This window comes from Balaenoptera physalus (assembly GCF_965194825.1).
Source record: "Balaenoptera physalus genome assembly, chromosome: 4".
Taxonomy (NCBI): domain Eukaryota; kingdom Metazoa; phylum Chordata; class Mammalia; order Artiodactyla; family Balaenopteridae; genus Balaenoptera; species Balaenoptera physalus.
The window spans coordinates 111,302,169-111,325,721 of NC_138891.1; the positions used below are offsets into that span (position 1 = coordinate 111,302,169).

A 23,553-nucleotide genomic window follows, 5' to 3' on the forward strand; every position below is an offset into this window, starting at 1 on the left:
TAAAGGGTTGGACAGGTGATAATGAGTTCAGTAAATATTTGTTGGTATGAATGGATGGGATGAATTAGTGTAGTAATTAAAGATAACATCACTGAAATGAAAGGATGATGGAGAAGTTAATTTTAAATGGAACCAGTTCAAGCAATTATGCCAAGGTTACCTGATAAATTTAAAGCAAAATGATTTAGGTGTCTTAGGTGTCTTCCATTAGCTGAGCACTGGGTAGGAAAAATGGGAAGTGTAGACTTATGTGCATGTGGGTATAGAAATATATCCATCATTCTAAAAATGTCTGAAAATATTTAGAACATCCACATGATTCTGTTTCATATAATAATCTATTATTGTAATTTTAATCCATTAAAAATATTGGCTATTGAGTTTTTTTTTTAAATACCCTGTCTGATATTGTGTTAAAAAAAAAAAATTCAAGTCCTCCATAAGCTTGAGCTATACTCTGGCTCAGTTGCACAAAGTGTGTTTTATTCATTAACTGTTGAAGACTGTATGAAGTCTGGGCTAAAATTGTCCTAAAATTTTTCCTATTCTAATTGGATTGTCTCTGTATTCCAAAAGATAAGTAGATACTTGGTTTAGATGATAAAGATAATTTGCCAGGTCTCTTCTAAAATATCTCCTAGTTTTTATTTCCCTGGACATCTTTCCACAGCCAATGGTAACATTCTCACTGACATACTCGTATCGTCTATCTCCATCCCAAAGGTGATGAGGAGATCTGACAGATAGAGACACATCAGCAACCATGCCAACTGGTTGCCAACTTGGACATATGTACAGAGCAGAGAGCGTGCTAAAGTTCCTTATTCAGAGAGCCAAGAGCCCACTGACATTAACCAATGACTGAAGAATGTGTCAATATCACTACGGCCTAGTCAAGTTTGGAGTGAGCCATGTTAAAGGTTCTGGAAAGGAGAGGATGGCCACCTGGGTAGGGCACCACTCTGCTATGTATATGTGCCTCATTTGGCATCCACTTTGCATGTCTGCTGCTGGGCTTCCATCTGTCGAATCTCAATGTAATGTCAGAGATAAAAACTGAAGACTCCATGGCTTCAAAATGCATTTTTCTGCTGGCTGCCTGATGGCTGTCTGGGGACATACAATTTAGAAAGCAATTCTTGCTGACTGACCTTCTTATATGATATGTATGTTTTAATTTTAACTCTGCAGAATATCTATTTAATCTAATAATAAAAATAATCAGTATATAACTTCAAAAGAGCTTTGCAAATTTAAATATACAAAAGTGGGAGAACATAGCCCATCACCTTATCAAAGACTCAGATCACATATAACTTGGAGTTAAATTTTGAAATATTTTCCCTTTTATCTATTGAATGTGTACCTAGAAAAATATAGTATTAACTGGAATGCAATTTAACTTGTAGTCTATAACTGATCTAATATTAATATTTTATCTAGTATCTAATATTTTTCAGAATAAATAAATCTAGGACTTTGAAAAAATTTCTCAATTGTATTTAGTTAAAATTCCCCAAATTCATCTATAATATTAGTACCTTTGACATTTTCTTAGCCATATTTAGTTATATCTCTCGCTGAAAGAACTAGTTAATTAAAAGCATATTAATAATTCTGGTCAATTATGTCTTTCTTTTCATTCTTATAATTCAGAAGTATTTTATTTTTTCTTTCCCATGTAATTATAAACATTTCACTTTAATTCAGGTGTACTATAGAGTGTTTAAATGTATCTTTTTTGTGTATAAGAGATGGTAATAAATTCAACCATAGTTTGAAAAAAATTTTTTAACTGAAGGACTTTTGAGGAATGGCAGTGTTTGCACTAGTAATCTTCTCCGGGTAAATATAACTTTATATCTCTGTCTTCAGAACTTGATTATTACAGAGTTTCAGGCTCTGTAATGCTATAATTATTTTATAATTGAACAGTTGATCTGCTTCCCTAGTTAAATGTGTGTGTGTGTGTGTGTGTGTGTGTGTGTGTGTGTGTGTGTGTGTGCATATCAATGCTGATCATGCTTTCTTATTACTAAAAAAAGATATTTTTCAGTATTGTGGTCAACTCACCCTAGGGTGACCCCCAGTTAGTTCCATCCTTGTGCAATTAACTCGCCTTGAGTGTAGGTCAAAACTGTGAATGTTTCTAACCAATAGAGTTTGGCAAAGGTGATGGAATGTTACTCCCATGATTACCTTACACTATATAAGACTCTTTCTTAGTAGACTGACCTGAACGAGATTCTCCTGCAAGACCTGAAAAATAGCAAACAATCCTGTGGTGAACTGATTGTGGAGGAGAGCACCTAACAGGGAGAAGAAGATAGACTCTAGGAACTGAGAACAGCTCACGCCCAACAACTAGCCAAAAAAAAAAAAAGGGGGGGGGGGACTTCAGTCATACAAGCACATGGAAAAAATTAATTTCTGCAAACGACTTCAATGAGCTTGGCATTAGATTCCTCCCTACTCAAGCCTTCAGATGAGAATATAGTCTGGCTAATACCTTGATTGCATCCTTGTGAGAACATATGCAGAGGCTCCAGTCCGCCTGTGCCTACACCCTTGACTCACATACACTATCAGATAACAAATTTGTGCAGTTTTAAGCTGCTAAATTGTGGCAATTTATTCCTAAGCAATAGAAGCCTAATACAGATTTATACACAATTCCCCAGAACTCACATTTCCATAAATAGTATGGTGTTGTATAAGTTAGTTGGAGCTACCTTAACAAAGTACCACAAACCAGGCGGCTAAAACAATGGAATTTATTGTCTCATAGTTCTAGAGGCTAAAAATCTGAGGTCAAGGTGTCAGCAGGGTTGGTTTCTTCTGAGGGCTATGAGGAAGAATCTGTTCTATATGTCTCTCCTAGCTTCTGGTGGTTTTTAGCAATCTTTGGCATTCCTTGGTTTTTAGAAGCATCACCCCAATCTCTGCCTGCATATTCGTATAGTGTATTCCGTGTGTGCATGTCTGTGTCCAAATTTCCCCTTTTTATAAGGACATCAGTCATATTGGATTAGGACCCATTCAACTCAGCATGACTTCATACTAACTAATTATATCTGCAATTACCATGTTTCTAAATAAGGTCACATTCTGTGGTACTGGGAGTTAGGATTTCAACACATAAATTTTGGGAGGAAAAAATTCAACCCATAACAGGTGTTTAGCTTTTACTGTAAAAGGAACTTCTAAGAAAGGAAGAGAACACTGCCATTTTAATTGAAGGTGTCATTTCTTTAAAATAATGAGCTCTTCTTTCATCCCTCACTTTGTCTGTCATGGCTAGAAGAGAGTGGGGACAAAAGCTTTCACATATCCATTTCTTTTAAAACATATTTCTTTGAACACTTGGTTTTCACTGTGACAGGAGCATGAAAATACATTACATTAAAAAGTTATGATATCAGTTTCACTCATTAAAATACAGAACAAGTACTTGTATTGGCTTATATAATTTGGTGCCCCAAAATACTCAGACTTTGAAGACTTGAAAACTTTGTGAACTACCAATATTTCCTTAGCAGTAACTTATTTTCTATCATATTCTTAGGACAGAAAGTGTGAAAATGTATTTGATATCACCTAAGTTTGAAGACATCATCCACTTCCAAATGATGAAGATTTTAAGTAGTTAGTGAAGAGAATCTTGTAGACCATAGAAATAGCTGTTAGCCAATTAAGCATCTTCTACCTGTCAGGTGTTCCAGTAAGCAGTTCACATATATCACTTCATTACCTTTACAGCGACCATATGAAGAAGATGTTAACATTTCCTTTTCACAAGTGAGGAAACGGAGGAAAAAAGATAAGCGGTGCATCCAAAGTCACACAAGAGAATGTTAGATCAGATATTTTAATCAAATTTGCCTTCATTTCAAAGAGATATTCTGTCTTGATGTGTCCCAACAATTCAACATTAATATGTTTCACAAAGTCTGGGTTCAGAATTTCTTGGAGGCCTGTATTACCTACCATCACTTCATCATACAGGTAAATACTTATTATCAACAAACACATCATGTCATTCAGAGATTTCTTTAGATGGCACCACTGAACTCAAGGAGAAAACAGGAGTTGACAGGAAAACAGTGTTGGTTTTATTCATCTTCTTCGTCTCTCCTCAGCAAGCATTCCAGACACTCAAATTATTTTTCTGAAGTAGAGCTGGATAAATATTGGACCCAAAAAAGTTTTTAAGTGGTCAGCATGAAGCTAAAATGAAAGTCAGAAGCCTACAATTGTATTTATAGGTTCCTGACTCATATACTTTAAGATCTTCTACTCTGATATTCTGTTTTTCTATTTCACACTATTAGCTCCTTCTCCTGTATTATTTTCTGTGTATCATAGATTGTTGCTTGATCTGAGACTTGCACAGTTTTGGTTGTATTTGGGGCCCTCACCTTAAAACATTCCATGAGTTATAAGAGAGAGTCAACTTACACTTCAAAACTGCAGATATATCCACACGTTACCAGAAGTTAGTAACTTGAGAAGTGTTTCCACAATTCTGTATCTATAGCTCCGTAATCAACTGATCAGATCTCTTTCCTTCATCATCGCAGCATGACCTGATGAGCAGCAATCTTTGCCTCTCTATTTCCCAGCTTAGGCTATGATTAATTTGATTGGTTTCAAAACCTGTTGTATCTTTCCTCTGTGTCCTGCCTGAATATTGGCACAATATGATTGCAGTAGGTTGCATTATTTCCACTTTATCTTACATACTTGAACTTCAGGCCACTTAGTCCCAACATGTAAATTTCTGTAATATTAAATGCAAGTGAATATTTTATGCCAAGAGCCCTAGCATTCTTTTTTTTGTAAGACTACGTAACTGCTCCTAAATTACCATGAAGCATGTTAACACAAAGATATTACAAATAACAACATCAAATGATAGGAAATTGAAATGAGTCTTGGGTAATATATTATCCACGTATTTGAGTATACCATGTATCATATCATGTTAATTGTAATATCAATTCTGATCTCCAATCAGCAGAGATAAAAATGGGGTGATTTTCTATGATTACATTTAAATTAAAAAGTTACATAAATTGAAGAAAGCCTGTTTATTGTAAAAACATTTATTTAGTACCTATTATATGGCAGTTATTCTTGGAACAGCAGGTGAGGAAATGGATGTGATAGTCATAAACCTTACTGTTAAAGAACATAGAGTCTAACTAGTAGACTAATTTGCCTCTAATTGTTCTGCCTCAAATTTGTCAGTATACTTACATGGCTTGTTTGCTTCTTAAGATTAACATTATTCTCTATATTTTTTACCACTATCTTAAGATTACCATTTATTCTGTATATCTTTTTGCCACTATCTAAAGATTCTTGATACTTTTTTATTATTTTTGGTCCATGAACAAAACTAATCTAGATCTGGTTTGCACTAGACTTAACATCTAACTGCTGTGTTTTCACAGCTTTAAAATTCATAGACCTTTAGGAAGAAACCCACTCCTTCCAGAATAGAATGGCTAAAATTGTAACCCCAGTAGTGAGAGGAAAGACTCATAACTCAGATTATCTGTATCAATGAAAGAAAATAATCATTTTATTCCTATTCCATAAGCCATGTGTGATTTCAATTCAATAGCACTTAAGAATATTCTTCTGAGTGACTTCCCTGGAAGTCCAGTGGTTAAGACTTTGCCTTCCAACGCAGCGGGTGCAGATTAGATCCCTGGTCAGGGAGCCAAGATCCCTCATACCTTGCGACCAAAAAACCAAAACATAAAACAGAAGCAATATTGTAACAAATTCAATAAAGACTTTAAAAAAATGGTCCACATCAAAAAAAAAAAAAAACACTTAAAAAAAAAAAGAATATTCTTCTGAGAGCTAGTTACTAGCTACACCCTTGCTTTAACACTTTTAAAGAAGTCCTGGTGATGACAGATAGAGATTTGGAAGTATAGCTATATTGTCACCATTTCATTCTGCTTGCTCTCCCACTGCAATTTTTTTCCTCTGCACCTAAGCAGGTATGTGTGTGTGTGTGTAGAATAATTAAAAGTTTTCAAAATATACAAATTATATAGTTTTTTTTAATACTTTCTGTTCTATTTATTGGTCTGAATCTTATTTCATAGTTATCTTCTTGTATTTTTTCATATTTGTTAAATATGTGATCATTATTTTCTATTATTTCTCTATATAATTTCTTTAAACATTTATAATTAGCAATATGGAAGAATAATAATGATTGAGAATTTATGATTTCAAAGATAAATGTTACCTGACCATTTACTTTTTAAAATGTACAGTAACTTATAAATAGATGAATTTACATATAATGTGATAAACTCACTTCAATTTTCATAACTTTAGATATCTCACTCGGATTGTATACTTGTTGCGAAGTAAGATGTTTCTATTTTGAATGTTTATTTTTTGTGACCTTTTTGTAGCTGCAAAATTGTCATCTGAGTCTACTGCAACCAGCTGTAGTAAACAGAAACAATACAATAACATTAAATGCAGATGCTCACATTTTACAAAATGACTGAATGCAATTGATGATGGAACAGTGAACATGATTAACTTAGTACAGAGACTAAACTACAAAGAATAATGATGTTATCCTTCTGTGTCACTCAAAAGTACACAATATATTGACTTGATCATGCCATTACTAGCCATGTAAGTATTACAGTGTTTCTCCTACAAAATACACACAATATGATGCAATCAGCTCTTATATTCTCAGAAACAATAGCTATAGAGTCCCTATATTATGTTCTGTGTTGACAAAGAGCTATTCTTGTCTGTATCTTGAAATTTAAAATGTTTCCCTTCTTCCTCAGACATTTTTAAACTGAAAAAAAAGTAGATGAAGAATACAATAGCAAATATCAAAATAATTTACTTTTAGCACTAAAAACTGGCCAATAGATTTTCCTTTACTTTTGCACTGTCATTTAAATTCATTAATTACATTTCTTATGTCACAAATAGAACTAGTAATTTGGAAGCACTATAAATATCATCAACAACAAAGCAAAAAAAAAAAAAGAAACTTAAAGTTTCTTATTAAGAAACTTAAGGCTGCTCTTTAAGAATTGATACTAGTATGCTTACAAGAATCATAACTATAAGCACATCTTAAATTATTTAATTTTTTTAGCAAGAAGATAGACCTTTTAAAGAAAAAGTCTGAAGAAATGTTCCTAAAGCCCACCAAAAAGTAATGTGTGACTTCCCCCTGCTGGCTTAGCAGAATAATAAAAATAAGAAAACCCCTATGAGAATTTCTTAAATTCTGAAACAGTCAAGTCCTATTAATTTAGAGAATCTAGGAGAATTGTCTTTTGGAAGTTATAAAACATCTACCAGTCACAGCAACATTCATTTATATACCAATGCACAGACCCAGCAGCATGTATACACATTCCCAGCCACCCACATCCACTTCCAGTTAGATCCCAAAACACATTAACCCCTTAATCCAAGACCATATACAACATGCACACAAGCACATAACACACACATGCATAACCACAAGCCAAAATCCCTCTTTTCCCTAGTGCTAGTTTGGGTCTTTGCTTTCCTCTCTCTGGAATTCTGCAGTCCTCTCTAGTCCTTGCCAATATGGGCTGGTTTCCAGGTGCCATCCTTTGCCTGCTGTCTGTTGGACCTGGTAGCTGAGCATCTCCCTGGAACCTCATATGCAACCTGGCAATCATCACCACTGAGAAACTAGTTCAGTATTAAATTATATATTTTAAATTGTTTAATTATTGTTGCATCTTATTAAAATTAAAAATAACCCAATTTGATGAACCAAAAATAATAGATGCATATTTTATATTACTCTGAATAAAATTTGCATGTTAATCAACTAATTGCTATGTGCCAAGAAATAACTTTTCCTATTGCCTCTTCTCCCTTTTCCTTGCAGTGGATATAAAATAAAAATGACCCAGATTAGAAATAGAAGATTTTGCATTACACTTAAGAATAAACAGCCCTGAATACACCACAGTTATTTGGGCCTAATTCTTTCTGAAGTCACTGCATATAAATTTATCCTTTCTAGAATTGTTTCAGCAAACTAATTCATTTATTTGGCAAATGAATCAAAGGGAGTATTATCAATAAATAAAATTCTCTAAGAAATTATCAAGTCTATATATTGAGACCAATAAACTAATCAGACCAAGTATGTTCTGTTCTGTGCATGTTAAGTAAAGTGACTAAATAATTAACTAGCAGCTTAGTGACTGGCCTGACCATGATTAAGACTGCATTTTATATCAACCCGAAAGTAAAAATGTACTAGATGGTTACTGTTGCAGCTGAATTGTGTCCCCTAAAAGATAAGTTGAGGTTCTAAGTCCTGGTACCTATGGTTGTAACCATAGGTCACAGAAATAGATTTGGAAATATATTCGAAATGAATCAAGTTAAGATACTGTCATACTGAATTACAGTGGGCCCTAAGCCAAATTACTGGTGTCCTTATGAGAAGAGGAGAAGAGACATTGACACATACACAGAGGAGAATGCCATGTGAAGACAGAGGCAGAGATTGGAGTGAGGTGTCTATAAACTAAGGGATGCCGATGCCTGCTGGTAAATGGCAAATGCTAGGAGTAAAGAATGGAAAAGATTCACCCTCAGAACCTTTAGTAGGAATCAACTTTGCCAACATCTTGTTTTCTGACTCAGGCCTCCAGAACTAGAGAAAATACATTTCTGTTGTTTTAAGTCATTTTTTCTTACGGTATTTTGTCATAGCAGCCCTAGAAAACTAATAGTTACTTCATGTAACTATTTTTTAGGTTTTTGGAAAAACCTATTATAAGCCAGGTACTAAGTGGGTCTTTGAGCCCACAGCACATAACAAGACCCTGGTCCTTCCCTCCAGGACACTTCAGCAAGTGGATGACAGACGAGTGAACCAACCATTACAATTAGGCATAAAGCTATCTTCAACAAGTGTTATGTGAACATGTCGGAGGAGCCTTATCGTAGTCTTGGGGAGTCAGAGTAATATTCCCAGAGAATATGACATCTCAGCTAAGATCTAAAGAACAAATAAAGTGAGCCAAGAAATATTAGGGGCAAGGTAGAGATGGAGGTGTGCAGAAATGATGAAGTCATTCCAGGCAGAGGCAGTGGCATATAGAAAGACTCAACAGCAAGAAAACAAGCCATATGAAGAGTGAGTTAAATTTCCATAACTCCAAGTCCACTCAGTCAATGCAAAAAATCATATGTATTATTTGTAGCAAACTTTATGAGGAGCTAAGCAGACATTTCATTACATGTTCTGAGTTTATAAGATAGTCGCCAGTAACGAGATGTGATCTCTCTTGTAGAATTCTTCAGAATAACATATTCATCAAATGACTGACCCTTTTAACTTTAAGGCATTTTCTGAAATTAAAACTCTAAGTCCACTGTTACTTAAACAAATACTCCTTCACTCCTTATTTGTTATTTCCAAAGTTTTTTTGAAAAGTGCTTTTAAATTATTTCCACCTTTAAAATGTCCCAAACATCAGAGGCACTTGGTCTATATTATAAACAAATTGTCTAAAAATACTCAAACATGTATAATCAGTAAAGAAAGCATTTTCCTTTACAGTCCAAAGTGCAAGAGAGTGTCTGAAATCAGTGTAGCTCATAGAAGAATTCAGATGAAAAACACTCTGAATCTTAGAGGTTATATAAGCAGATTATTCAGGATATACTAGTTACTATGGTAACCTCACTTTTTAATTAGTAGAGTAAATAGTTTCACAAATCTTGAGTAATCTATTGACAAGTTAAGGTTAACCATAATAGAAGTAAGTTATAAGTATTTCGTTTTAACAAATATAAAAGAGAAAATTAGTGATCAGTATTTTTCAGAAGAAAGGTACAAGCACTTACATGAAGGTTACCTGCCTCAGAGTACTGATTTTGAATCCATGATATAATAAATTTCACAGTAATGTATTATTGAAAACTGCTTACATGCATAAATTGAGATTCTTCCCCTTTTTGGTCATCCAGATGCATACCTGTCCATGTTATCTTTCCATTTCAAAAATAAGTAAACAAAAGAATTTTAATGGGATTGATACAGAATCCCAATTCAAAAATTTCTATACAACAGTATATCTTTTGATCCAATGATTGTTACTTTTTCAACATAAATATCATAACCATATTCTAGACTCTATAGTTAAAATTACACATCCCACCAGAACACTTGCTAAAGTCATATTTAAACATAAACCACTCAGAGAGAGCAGTCATTTGATCCTACATACATGGGAACTGTTAAACCAAAGACTGAACTTTTACATCAACAGTTAAATTGTTTTTGGTTTTTTCTCTCAAGTACTGTGACATGTTTTTTAGGACCTTCTTCATGTGTATGTGTAAGTGTGAATTTGAAATGTCTCCTGCACTCATATATCCAAGAAAATCTTCTCAAATCAAAAGTTCCCTCTTGTCTAATTGTTTTTCTTTCTACCTATCCACCTTCAAGTAAGTTTTAGTTCTCATTCTTTCTCAAAAGTTTTCAAACATCTCCAGGACTTTATTTAATCTACTTACAGTATCTTCTGGAACAAGGGAAAAAGCCCATGTTTAATTCCCTTCTACAATAGCTCACCTTCCTCAAACTTATGACAATTTCAGTGGTAATGCTAAATCCAATAGGGCCATTTACTGGTATCATTGTTTTACAATTACTATATATAAAACATAATTATTCTAAGTAAGTTAGGGTGGATAATCTTCAGTAACCTTTTAAGGATATCTTACACACACACACACACACACACATACACACACACACCAGGTTTTTTGTCACTCAACTAGAAAATAAAAAATTCCAGGAATAAACAGGTGGATCTAATTTAAGATCTCAGGAATGCTTTCATTCTCTCAGCACATGCCTTCTTTCTGCTGGTCACAAGCACTTGCTTTTAGACTCTGGATCTCTAAGGGAGAATAAATAGGAAGGAAATGAAGTTTGGCTCAAAAAGGATGTGTACTTAAGTCCAAGGTCCAAATCTAACCCATTTATCATCAGTACTTTGCATGAACAAATCTATTATCTAAACATTCAAAGAATATTTAAACAGATGAAACTAAAAGCAAGTCAGCAATACATTTATGCAACCAAATGAAAAAGTAGAAAATGTTAGTAATCATTATATAACCACTACATATCCAATAGCATGCATAAGAGGTATTTCCAATTCTGTTCAGAAAGACAACTATTTAAGGGTTCAGGAGGCCAGATATTTTTGTCCATTTTTCAATATTAGCTGCTGAGAATCTTCTAAGACATAATACAATCATGCAACTCTTCAGTATCTACTTTATACTCTCATAACTGTCTTCCTAAATAAGATGGGCTTATTTAGGTTTTCACTTACAGGCTCAGTTTCTGACTCATTACTCTTTCTGAAATACTTATCTCTTAGTATAAGTTACTATTTATTGAACATTTGGTCTGGGCCAGGTGGTTTATATAAAGTTTCCCATTACTTGTCAGAGCAGTAAATAGCATTATCATTTTTTATATCTGGGGAAATTGAGACCTAGAGACATTAAGGTACTTGATTTAGGGTACATAGCTGTTAAATGTTGAAAGTCAGTTACAACTTAGGTCTTCTTGAGCTCAAATCCAAGGCCTGCAGTACCTATGCCAAGGGTTCTCAAATTTTAGTGTGCTTTAGAAGGCTTGTTAAAATGTAAATTGATGAGCCCCACCCCTAGAGTTTCTAATTCAAGGTTTTTGCATTTCTAACAAGTTCTCAGATGAAACGGATGCTGTTGATCCTGGACCATACCTTAAAAACATTTCAGTACACTAAATTACCCTGAACTACTCCCCTCTACACACAATAGACTGCAGGGCCATTATTGTATAGCAGTTGTTCTCAATCCCAGCTAAACCTTTGAATCACCTGGGGAAGATTACCAAAACAAGAAAATATGCCCTTACCTGGACCCCATATCAGACATATTACATCAGGATATCTGGGGGTGCTGTCTAGATATGTTATTTTTATTAAGGAGATTCTAATGGACATCTAGGGTTGAGAACCACCTTGAAATAGTGAAAGGAGTATGAACTTTGTAATTTAACCACTCTGGGTTCAAATTTCAATCCTGTGCACTTCCAAACCTTGTGACCATTAACACTTAGTTTTCTCTTCTGTTAACTGTTAATAGCATTGTAAATATTAAATGAAATATTAAATCAAAATGCATATATGGTGTCTGGTATAAAAGAAATGCTTGGTAAGTATTTTGACACTACTAAGTTAACTGCAAGAGCAACAGGTCATATTTGCCTGGTTTATGCCCTACCCCAACCCCCCACTTTCATCTGGTTAGACTTGGAATAAAGCATTGTTTCCTGACCCAGGGCTAGTGGCCTTGACTGGATATCAGGACTTCTATATTTTGTCTCCCGAATCTCTTCTTTACCAGTATGTCCTAAATTCTAGAGTACAAATGATGACCCTCATATCCACAGAGTTTTTGCACATCCACCCCACTCTGGTCATTACATCCTCTGAAGGGTCCCAGACTCCAGAAAAGGATAGAACTAAGCCTTCTCTCCTTTGTTCTTACCTGTTTCCCTTCTTGGTTCTTTAGAACAGCACTCTAAAGCTCAACACATAGTACTGTGCTTTGCTCTTGCCAATCTCCATTCGCAAGAAATATCCATACCCCTTGTGGTCCTATGGGTCACTGGTAATGTTAAAACATTACAGTATGCTAAATTCTATCCTCCCCCCCAACATAGAGTCCCTCTCTTGATTCACCTCTGCAGTGTTCTCTCTGCCTCCCCACATCAACTGCCAGTATCAACAACTCTGGGAATTAAAACTTGGAATATTGTACTCCCTGGAAGCTGTGTCCAGAGAGTCAGTGTCAGCCTCCTGGATCTCCTTAAGCTTGTTATGCTAGGCTTTGCCTCATTTTAAGGAGAAAGAGTTGTCTAAATCCTGACTCGCTTTTTCTCCATCACTCCTGGGTTTCTGGCATCTCAATTAATGATATTAATTGTCCTTTTTCTCATTAAATGGTGGACTTGACAATTCTATAGGCTAGAACTACATAGTATATTGACAGACAAAACAAAGTTTTTCAGTAATTTAAATAAATAAAATGCTCCAAACCCTAAATAAACTCAGTCATTTAATCATCATTCATCAAATGCCTGCTATGTGTCAAACATTCTTCTAGTCTATGTGCTGAAGAGACAACAATGAAGAAAACAGCCAAAAAGAAAATTCTTCCTCCCATGGAGCTTATACTTTAGCAGAGGAATACAGATAATAAGAATGAAACATGTAAACTTTATAGCATGTGATAAGTACTATACTGAGAATAATAAAGTAGAGATAGGGAGAGCAAGAAAGAAGAAGGAGTGATTGCTATCTTTTTCTGCAGGACTTTCAAGGAAGTCCTCACTGATAAAGTGACATTTGAGTAAAGATCAGAGGGAAATAAGGAAGAAGCCATGAGGCTCTTTGGGGCTGGAGAGCATCCCAGGCAGAAGCAAAGATCATGTTTGGCCTAAAGAAGAAGCAAGTTTGGCAGTGAGACCAGTCTTTATTGAACAAGAGAAGGTGTAGTAAAAAAAAGAGTGTAATAAAGTCAGAGAGAGGGTTCAGTTTCAGATCACAGAGGCTTTTAGGAGCAATTTTAAGCATGTTGACTTCTAGTATGACACAGGAAACATGGGAGAGCTCAGTCAGAAAAATGACATGATCTGGACATCATTAACAGAATCATGCTTGCCACTGTACAAAGAATAGATTACAGGAAGCCAAGTGGGGAAGCTGGGAAATCAGTTAGCAAGTCTTTTCAATAATCCAAATGAGAAGTCACACTGGTTTAGACAGTAGTAATGAAAGTGATAAAAAGTGGTCAACTTCTGAATATATGTTGAAGATAGAGACAACAGAATTTTCTATTAAATTAAACATGTGGTCTAGAGGTCAAGGAGTAAAGGATGACTCCAAGATTTGGGGCCTGAGCACCACCTGGAAGGATGGAGCTGCCATTTATTAAAATGAGAAACACTTGCAGAGAAACAGCTTTAAGGGAGAAGAATCAGGATTTGAAGTTGGATAGATTAAACTGAGATGCCAATTAAGTTACAAAGTAAAAGTTACTGGCTAAATGAGATGGTGTTCAAGGTGGAGGTCCCAAGGTATAGATATAAATGTGGATGTCTCATTGTAGGATGCTAGATGAGATCATCTAGGGAGTGGTGATGGAAAAAGGATCCTAGAACTGAGCCCTGAGTCACTCTGGTAGTTGAGGAAGGAAGAAAAACAAAGGTATGTATTGTCCCAGAAGCCAAGTAAAGAAATGTTCAGGAGGAGGAAATAGCGGATGGTAATAAATGCTACCGATAGGTAAAGTATTGGTCACTGGACTTGGTATCACAGAGGTCACTGGAGAACCTGATAAGTAGTTTTGTCAGAGGTGGAGGCAAAAGACCAAGTTGGAGTGGGTTTACACATTTTATTTTTATTTAACATTTTGTTTTATGTGGACCATTGTTTTTTTAAAATCTTTGTTGAATTTGTTACAATATTGCTTCTGCTTTATGTTTTGGTTTTTTGGCCATGAGGCATGTGGGATCTTAGCTCCCCGACCAGGGATTGAACCTGCACCCTCTGCATTGGAAGGCGAAGTCTTAACCACTGGATCACCAGGGAAGTCCCAATACATTTTAAATAAGGTGAATAAACACTCCCAATTTTTTTTTAAATTGAACATTTTCTAAGTAGGTCAGACATCGTTAGGCACTGATATTACAAAGATGAACAAGATCCCTCAAAGAGTTCATAATCTAGAGAAAAGCATTTATAAGTAAATAGTTTTAAACCTCTTCATTAAATGAAAATAGAGGGATAGACACAGTGCTATAGGAGCGATGACAAGAGAACACCCAGTTCTTTGCTTTCTATTTCTTATTTTAATGAAAGGATTTTCTTAAAAATGTGCTATTTCTGTAGGTGACATAGGATGGCACAGAGTATTCAAATTCAGAACGGCTTCCTATTCTAACACAAATAGTACATCCTCTTCTTATCAACAAATTAAGGTTACACAGTTTAGAAAATGTTTGCATATTACATCTCACCAGCATTGAACTCAAAATAAAACATAATCTTCTTGGTTACATCTAGTGCCAAACCTAAACCCACTGACAGAAAACAGATCTGACTCTGGGCAGGCTTTGTCAACCAACCCCCTCTTTGTCTTGATTGTTTGTTTTTCTGTCAGCAAGCGGAACTTCCCCTTTCAGCCCTTTAAGTGGTTTCAAAACTTAAGTGGAACCAGTGGCAGGGATTTTCTTGCAAGTAAGTATCGCCACCAGCAAGGGCGTCCCTCAAAATGGATCAGACCCTCCCTCTGTAGGAATTCCTCACTCTTCAATTCTCTAGCTGTCTTTCTTGATAGGGGGCCAGGGGGAGGTTAATTGGTAATTTCTCTTTGAATATGAAGCCTATTTAACTAATTACTTGGCTTTTTGATGTTATTTTTAGAAGACTCGTTTTGAGAAAAATTTTCTTAGAGGTTCTTTTCTTTCCATCTACTTTCAGATGTATTTTTAAACTTAAAGGCAAATAAAATAAATCTGATTTGATTCCAAATATTATAATTAAGTGGATGAGCCCATTATACGTGTGTAAAAATTAGACCCTCATTTTATAGAGGGAAATGAAATAACTCTCCATAAATTTTATTAATAGGTTTGTGACTGAGAAATAGGAAACAGATTATAAAATGTCAGATGTAAAAATTCTGAACCCTGTATTTAACAGAAGTTGAAGTGAACTAAATGTCACTTTCTCACAGTCATCTTCCCTGATCACACCTTCAACATTATGTCACCTCCTGTTATTCTATAGTAAGCACACTGATTCTTTCCCACATAACCTATATCATAACATAGAATTACTGTGGGCTTACTAAACTTGTTTACTATTTATCTCCCCCTTTAGAATGTAAGCTCCATGAAATCAGGAACGGTATCTTTCTTATTCTTGTAGCTCAAACACTTTCCCCAACATACTTGGAGGATGTTAAGAATTTAATAAATATTTGTTGAGCAAATGAAAGAATAAATGAATCAACCAATCAACCAACCAAGTGGACAAGTCTCAGGTTAGAATTATACAACTTCCTAAAACAGTGGCTTTCAATTTTTCTGACATGACATACAGTAAGATATACATTTTACATTGTCATAATTTGTTATTTTGTTTTAATTATTTTTATAAGCTGTATTTAACTGGGATTTGGGAGGAACATTTTTTAGCCCATTCTCAATTTTTCTCTCAATAGAAGAATTGGATTTGTTATAATTTGTTAAAATTTGCTACAAATGTTACCTTTGTTATATAATGATTTAAACAATCTATCTTTTTTTACTTTTTATTTTTAGTTCATGTTTATTATTTATTTTACATTGTTGTTACTTATTTTTGCTGTTTTGATCAAGTTGCTATGTATTATTCCTTTTCCTCTTGGGAGTGTGGAAGTCCTAGTATACTTTTCCTTCCAATAATGGCTGTCTTCACTCTTCCTGCTCTCACAACCAGACTTCATTCTTCACTGATATTTAAAAATAGAAAAACTATTTTTCTCACCAAGATGCACTGTGTTCTCTTCCAAGACTCCCCATTTCCATCCCCTACTTCCACAGTACTCCCCATATGAAAGTTTTAAAATACTACGCTTCTCCCATTTTCTCCTTCACCCACAGATGAGATACTTGAAGTAATTTCCTAGCCTTCCACTACCCTACCCACAAGTCTTAGGTTTTGTTGAGATATTCTAAAACTAAAAGTACCAAACATTATCATAATTCCCTGTGTTATATGTCCCTCCTATCTTAATTATACTTAACTGGCAGTTCATCACACATAGACTGAGTCTAGGTTCATCTATTTAAACAGCAATTACCCCACAGCATTTTCTTCCAGTTCTATTCAATTTTATTTAATTTAAATGCTGGTCACAACATCCTAAATTGATCACATGACTCACAAAAGGCTGTGGCCTTTTGCTTCAGTTTCAGGCCCTACAGAACCCTGCTTCACTCTAGAGAGGAGCATGCCCTTGGGACTACACATCCACTCACATAAGGAAATCTGATAAAAACACTGGGATCAGCATCATACTTCATTTCTTCTAGGGTGGTTGGGAACACCTACCAAGATCTCTCTTTATCTTAGCCCCATTACTGTAATGCCAGATTTCTGCCAGAAGGTAATTCTGTATGCTCATTTCTGATATAGACCTCTGTAGACCTCAAAACCCAGCTTCCATCCTTCATTTGGGCTCCATTTGGGCTTCATTTGGGCTTCATTTGGGCTCAAGGTATAACTTGCATTTTAGGCTCAGCACCACACACCAACTTTCCCATCCTCTAGCCATTCTATTTTACAGCACAGCTTCCAGCCCTCACCTCCAGATTTACCCTATTCCATGTTCATCTATGATCTGCCACTGATTCTCCCTAAATAAGAGAATCATAAAAGATAACGTTTTAAAGAAGACTTAAAACACAAAAACTTCTAGCTTGATAAATTCTCCTATCTAGTTTGAATAAAATTGGAAAAGGTAGTAAATTTAGAGACCGTATTGAAATTAATCTTTAAATTCTGCCTATTTTCAGTGGTTAAGAGGATATATACCATATCTAAACTGATTTTAAGAATCATTCAATAAGACATCATCTTCAACTATGTGGAAATAACCCAGCTACCTTTTAATTTTTCAGCAAAAAGTATGCAGATTAGTGGAGTCTCATATGCATAGTCACCTCTGTATCTTCAGCCATTTCTGTTCTCTTAAAATAAAAAAATGCAGTGGCTCTGAAAAAATACAGACCATTGGGATCTTAGATAATGGTTCTCAACTTTGGCTGTGTAATAAAATCACCCCAGACTAATTAAATACTAATGTTTGGGAGTGTAACCCCATTTAAGTAGTTTAGAAAGCTCCCCTGGTGGTATGCGGCCAAGCATCAGAAGCACTACTCTATGCAGCGAAATCAAAGATACTCAAAAAATGAAGGATGGTCAGCTTTGAGGGAGAGGGCAGGAGGAAAATAAAACAAAATAAAAATCACCCTGAGATAGAAAGCAGGTGATCATTCAAAGTAGCCTCCAGGCCTAGCTCCTAAGTTTTATTTAAATTCCTAGACACAAGAAACTACCTATAAGAGGAATTCTTTGAGGACCTTTGCCCTATATCATTTAGCAGTTACAGTGGAGGGGGAGTCGGGGAGTTGATCGAAAAACTATAATCATTAGAAGAGAGTCTTCTAGTGCTTCTTCAACAGTGGCATGGGTTGCCTGATAGCCCCAATGAAGAGAATCAGAACAAAAGCAGTTAAATAGACTTTCTCCATAGTCAGGGTCAGAAACATCTGGAAGGTCCCTTCCTTTCACAGGCCCCTGTGGCTGCTGGGAGTTGCTGGGATTGCAAAGAGCCAGGTGAGAAGGAGAAGTCAAGCTGTAATCATGAAGCATTTCTATGTAAGTGCATCTAGTAAATAGCCTAAAAAGATCTGAGAAGAAAGGACCTGATTTGTTTTAATTTGTTCTCTCATCGTAAATAAAATTTCATTTTCATACATAATTTTGTATTTGTAATTTTGCACTCTCTCCCTCAAAGAGGGCCCTTCAAATTGATTAAGCTGCGGGCCCCACAAAACCTGGATCCAGCCTTGCACATAGTTCACGTTGCCTGCTAAATAAAAATTATACATGAAAGCACAAATTTTAATCCAAGTTTCTTTCTTCTCACATACGGTTTATGAAAAGAAAATGTAGATATGTGCAGTCAATGAAAGAATTAATAACATTGAAAATTTCTTATAGGACTCTAGGGGGGAGAGCAGCTTTCTTTATCCTCCAGTCAACTCTTACATTCAGCAAAATAGTTGGTGTTTTGTTAAAATTGAGGTTTCCAAAAGGTACCTGGGATTTCATAAGAATTTTTTTCTCCGTGACTGTTTATGCTGCAGAAAAGCCATTAAACATTTTGGATTACTTACTAGGAATTTCAAACTTTGCAGCATTAGTTTTCAGACACCTGCTAATACCTAAACAGTGCATCCCAATTACAAGGCACCATCACACATTATCTGATATAATTCTCATATGAGCCCATGAGGCAAGAATCTCAAGCACTTTTGTCAGGCCCTATAGCCTCCTGCAGGCTGTTGAAGAAAGTGGATCTTGAAACAGGTGAAATGTATTGTCCACAGTTGCTCATAAGGATGCAACATAAATTGATACCTGGGAACTCTGACTCTAAAGCCAGCATTCCTCCCACACAACCTCTCATCTTCTCCCATTTTCCTGTTACCCTCCACTGCCTTCTCCACACTCTTCTCTCTTCTAAGGATTATAGTTCTTTAAATCAGCTCCCCCTCCAGTGTAACTGCTAAGTAATATAAAGCAAAGGTCCTCAAAGAGTTCCTCTGCTAGGTAGTTTCTTGTGTCTAGGAATTTTACTCTATGCAACCCTCTGCCAAAAATCATTCAATTCTTTACTCTTTAAGAAGATGCCAAACTATATATGTTATATGCTTTAAATAGTTTTCCAGAAACCACAAAATGCCCATAGAAATCTGAATGAGTATTTTTTCATGAACTTGGGACTTAAATTTGGCTCTTCTTATCAATTTAAATGTTTTCAGTTAAGACTTGTGTACCTAAAATACCTTGCACACTCTCAGACTGCCTTGTCTGTTTTTCTTTCAGACTGCCTTGTTTTTACTTTATAATACTAATATTAATAATACTAACATATAATACATTTTATCTCAGGGAGGAAAATGATGTATCTCTTAACCAGCCATGATAAAATTCTGTTTTTGTTTTTGTTTTTGTTTTTTTTAGTAGATCTCTGTTGGAGTATAATTGCAAAGAAAGAAGGAAACAATTAACATGTAACAAACTTTGTAGGGCGATATCAATGTCAACATCACACTAAAAAAGCAGTATTTTCTGTTTTTCAATTTTCAAAATATGCAATCTTTAACTATTTCATTTTTTTACTGTGATTGTTTAGAATAAAACTGACATTTCCTTTAAAGTTTATATTCATTTTACCATTCTGAAAAGCCTCTTGAACTTTAAAGATGACCTCAGATTTCTGCAATATATGTTCAGTTTCTAATGTAAAAGTGCAATTAAAAATTTGAACCATTTAATAATAAATAGATATGATATACAGAATGTGTGTATTTTTAGCTTAAAAATATCAAATATATCTACCTAGAGAGAAATGCTAAGAAATGTAATTGTGCTGAAACAGAAAATATTTATCACAAGAGTGTTAAATGTTTTAAAAAAATCACCAGTCTGGTAAATTTTCTAAGTAATAAAATCCGGAGTATTTTGCCTACATTTTATTGGTTTTTTTAATGAGAATGATTATTAATGTTATCTTTGGAAATGTCCTATTTGAGAAAGGTAGAAAGAATGTAGTAAGGCATACAAGAATCAGAACATGATGAATACTGTGCCTACAAATCATAGCTGACAAAAAAGTTTAACTATCATTGCAGGAGAGAACAACAATTCAAAAATTTAAAAATTGTTCTTCTGCATGTGCTTTAATTCTGAAAGTGAATTGCTTATTTTAAAGGTTATGCCTTGATTATTGGCCATTATGGTGAGCAATAAATGAAACTGTACCTGGGTTTCTAAATATATTAGAGTCTCACAGGAGGAGCCAAAGATCAGCCATCACTTTAATACACTATGCTCATGATTAAGGCGTAAGGCTTTGTTTAAACAAAATTAGATCATGGAATTCAATTATAAACAGAAGGATAAGTCATTCACTTACTAATTGGTCCTCCCTCTTTCTGGCACAGGACCACTGGCCTTTAGGCATACCTTACACATCTATTAAACAAGATCTGAATTATTGTCATTAGGATCTAGAGAGATTGTCTAGCCCCAGCCCTAGCTGTCTTATATGATAGAACTAAAAACAGGATTTAATACTTGAACATGTAAAGATTAAAAACAAAACACAATGATCACATGTCTATAATAAATACAGTAGTATCAACATGAAGTATAGAGAACAAAGAAGTGTTAACATAATTGGCCATGAAGCCAAACACATGAATCTGAGGTCTTTAGTGTAATCCAAAGAAGGCAACATTGGAAGTAAATCAACCAAAATTCACAACTTCAGAATAACAGTGAAATTTTAAATTAACTATGCTTTTCAAAATGTCATGAGCTTAAAAAAGACTAAACTTGTACTCGAAGGTTCAAAGTAGCTTTATTCAAAATAGCCAAATATTGGAAAAACCCAAAGGTCCAGCTACTTGTGAAAGGATAAATTATTGTATGTATTTATGATGGAGTACTACTCAGCAATAAAAAGAAACAAACTACTGATGTACACAACCACACAGATAAATAATTAAGGCATTATGCTAAGTGAAAGAAAGACACAAAAGCTACATACTGCATAATGCCACTTATATGAAATTCTAGAAAAGGAAAAACTATAGAGAAAAGCAGATCGGTGGTTGTCACAGGCGAGAGATTAGAGAGATGACTGAGTGCTAAGGAACATGAGTTACATTTCTGAGATAGGAAAGATATTCCATATATGATACATGGCCACATGTATTTTTCAATATGTGTATGTATTTTTCAAAACTCATCAACTGGGACACTTAAAATTGGTAAATATTACTGTATGGAAATTATGCCTCAATAAAGTATACTTTTTTAAGAATAAAAAAAAAGACTAGCAACTGTTGTGACTGATGAAAAAGGAAGAATGATAATACTTCATATTTACCTTTACTGTTCATTATCACTGGAGTTACAGAAATATTCTAATAAAGTAAAGATCACATATTTAAATATAGGTTAATTGTTTTCATCTATTAAAAACAAACAAACACAAACAATTATAAATTGTTTCCAGAAATTATGCCCAAGACTTGTTAGGTTTTTATGAGTGTTGAACCACACCAAAAATATTCTCAAACTATATGGTAATTAAGGGTACAGATTCTGAGGTGTACCTGGCTGGGTTGCCTGATCTAACACTTTCTGGCTGTGTGTCCTTGATCAGAGTCAGTCATCTTTCTGCATCACAGATTCTTAATCTCTAAAACAGGGATGATAATAGTGTTGACTTCATAGAGCTGTAGTTGGATTAATATAACTGTTCCTGACATGTACATTTGTAATAAATGACATCTAGTATTACTACTACTAGCAGCAATGTTGCTACCACTACTCTTCCCACTGTTGCAACTACTAAACTGTGAGTAGTCCTGAGAGTAGACCCATGACATTTCCTATTTAGCCCACTAATTAGAACATTTCTTTATAAAGTGCAAATATCAATAATTTCTTTCAGACCTTCTTTCAGACCATTTCTAAAATAGATATCCAATAGATAATTTGCAATCTCTTCTCTTGCTAAGGGATTGGCTATTTAGAGAGTTAAAAATAACAGACAAATCAACTGCCATGGCGGTGGATATTACCATTCATGTAAATGTCATTTTGAGTTTTGTCTTTTTTTCCTACTATTTAAGATTTTTAAAGTCTAGGTAAAGAAATCTATCATGTTTTTGCAAGTGTTCAATTAAAGGTACAGCTCTTACCTTGGCGCCAATGGCACTCAACCTATCAGACTCCTGAGGTCAGAGGATTGGGAAGAAGGAAAAAGATAAGAGTGTCTGTGTCATAACCACGCCCTCCCATTGGTCCCTGAATTCTCTTGTAGATTAATAGGCCTACTGAAACATTTCGTCTAGTTCAAATACAAACCTTATCATCAAAAATAAACTTCAAAATCTTTATCTTGGAAATTCAAGCCCCAACTTGTCTTTCCAGCTTCAGTTCCAGTTACATTTTTTTCAGTTACTATTCTCCATTTCCAAAACAGCTTTTGTGCTGCTCTTCTTTCTAACTTCCATGCTTTTCTCCCTACCTTTTTCTCTCCACTTAAAATGGTCTCCTTTCTCTAGCTCGAACTATAAAAGTCCCATCCATTCTTTGAGGTCTAGATCAAATGCATATGTTGCAAAATGTCTGCACTGACCTACTCCTCCCCTTGCCACTGTACTGTGAAGTACTTCCCTGTCAACTGAGTTCTCATCCCCTAATTTTCCAGTAGGTTTATTTTCTACCCTCTGGCATGCATGTGACTTACCATGTATATTGATTATTTATTAGATCCTGCTCAGCAAATCCAATAAATATAATATTATAAAAGTAACAGATCAGCATGATGTTGTAAGAAATAGCAGGACAAACAAAATTCCTGCAGATTAGTTTATGACAGAAAACCTGGAAAGTTGACATAGTCCTGAAATTAGAAAGTATAGGGATATTGCTATCTCTTCTAGATAAAATTAAACCATCAAGTACAGAGAATAAGGCATCCACTAAGTCCATAGTTGCATACCAGTTGCCAGATACTCTACTGATTTGCTCCAGTAAAGAAAACACAGAGGAGTAACTGAAA

General features: G+C 34.9%; 1 long non-coding RNA gene across 8 annotated transcripts in view; it reads right to left on the reverse strand.

Annotated features, from left to right (window-relative positions):
- The window catches only part of LOC309660134, a 242,950-nt gene that overhangs the window by 114,559 nt on the left and 104,838 nt on the right, over window positions 1–23,553 (reverse strand). Inside the window, exon 6 of one of the 8 annotated variants that reach the window (XR_014263184.1) lies at window positions 6,109–6,850. The exons of the other annotated variants lie outside the window; for them this stretch is intronic. This is a non-coding gene — a long non-coding RNA (uncharacterized lncRNA). Of the gene's footprint in view, window positions 1–6,108; window positions 6,851–23,553 lie in introns of those variants that run through there. 8 annotated transcript variants of the gene reach the window in all.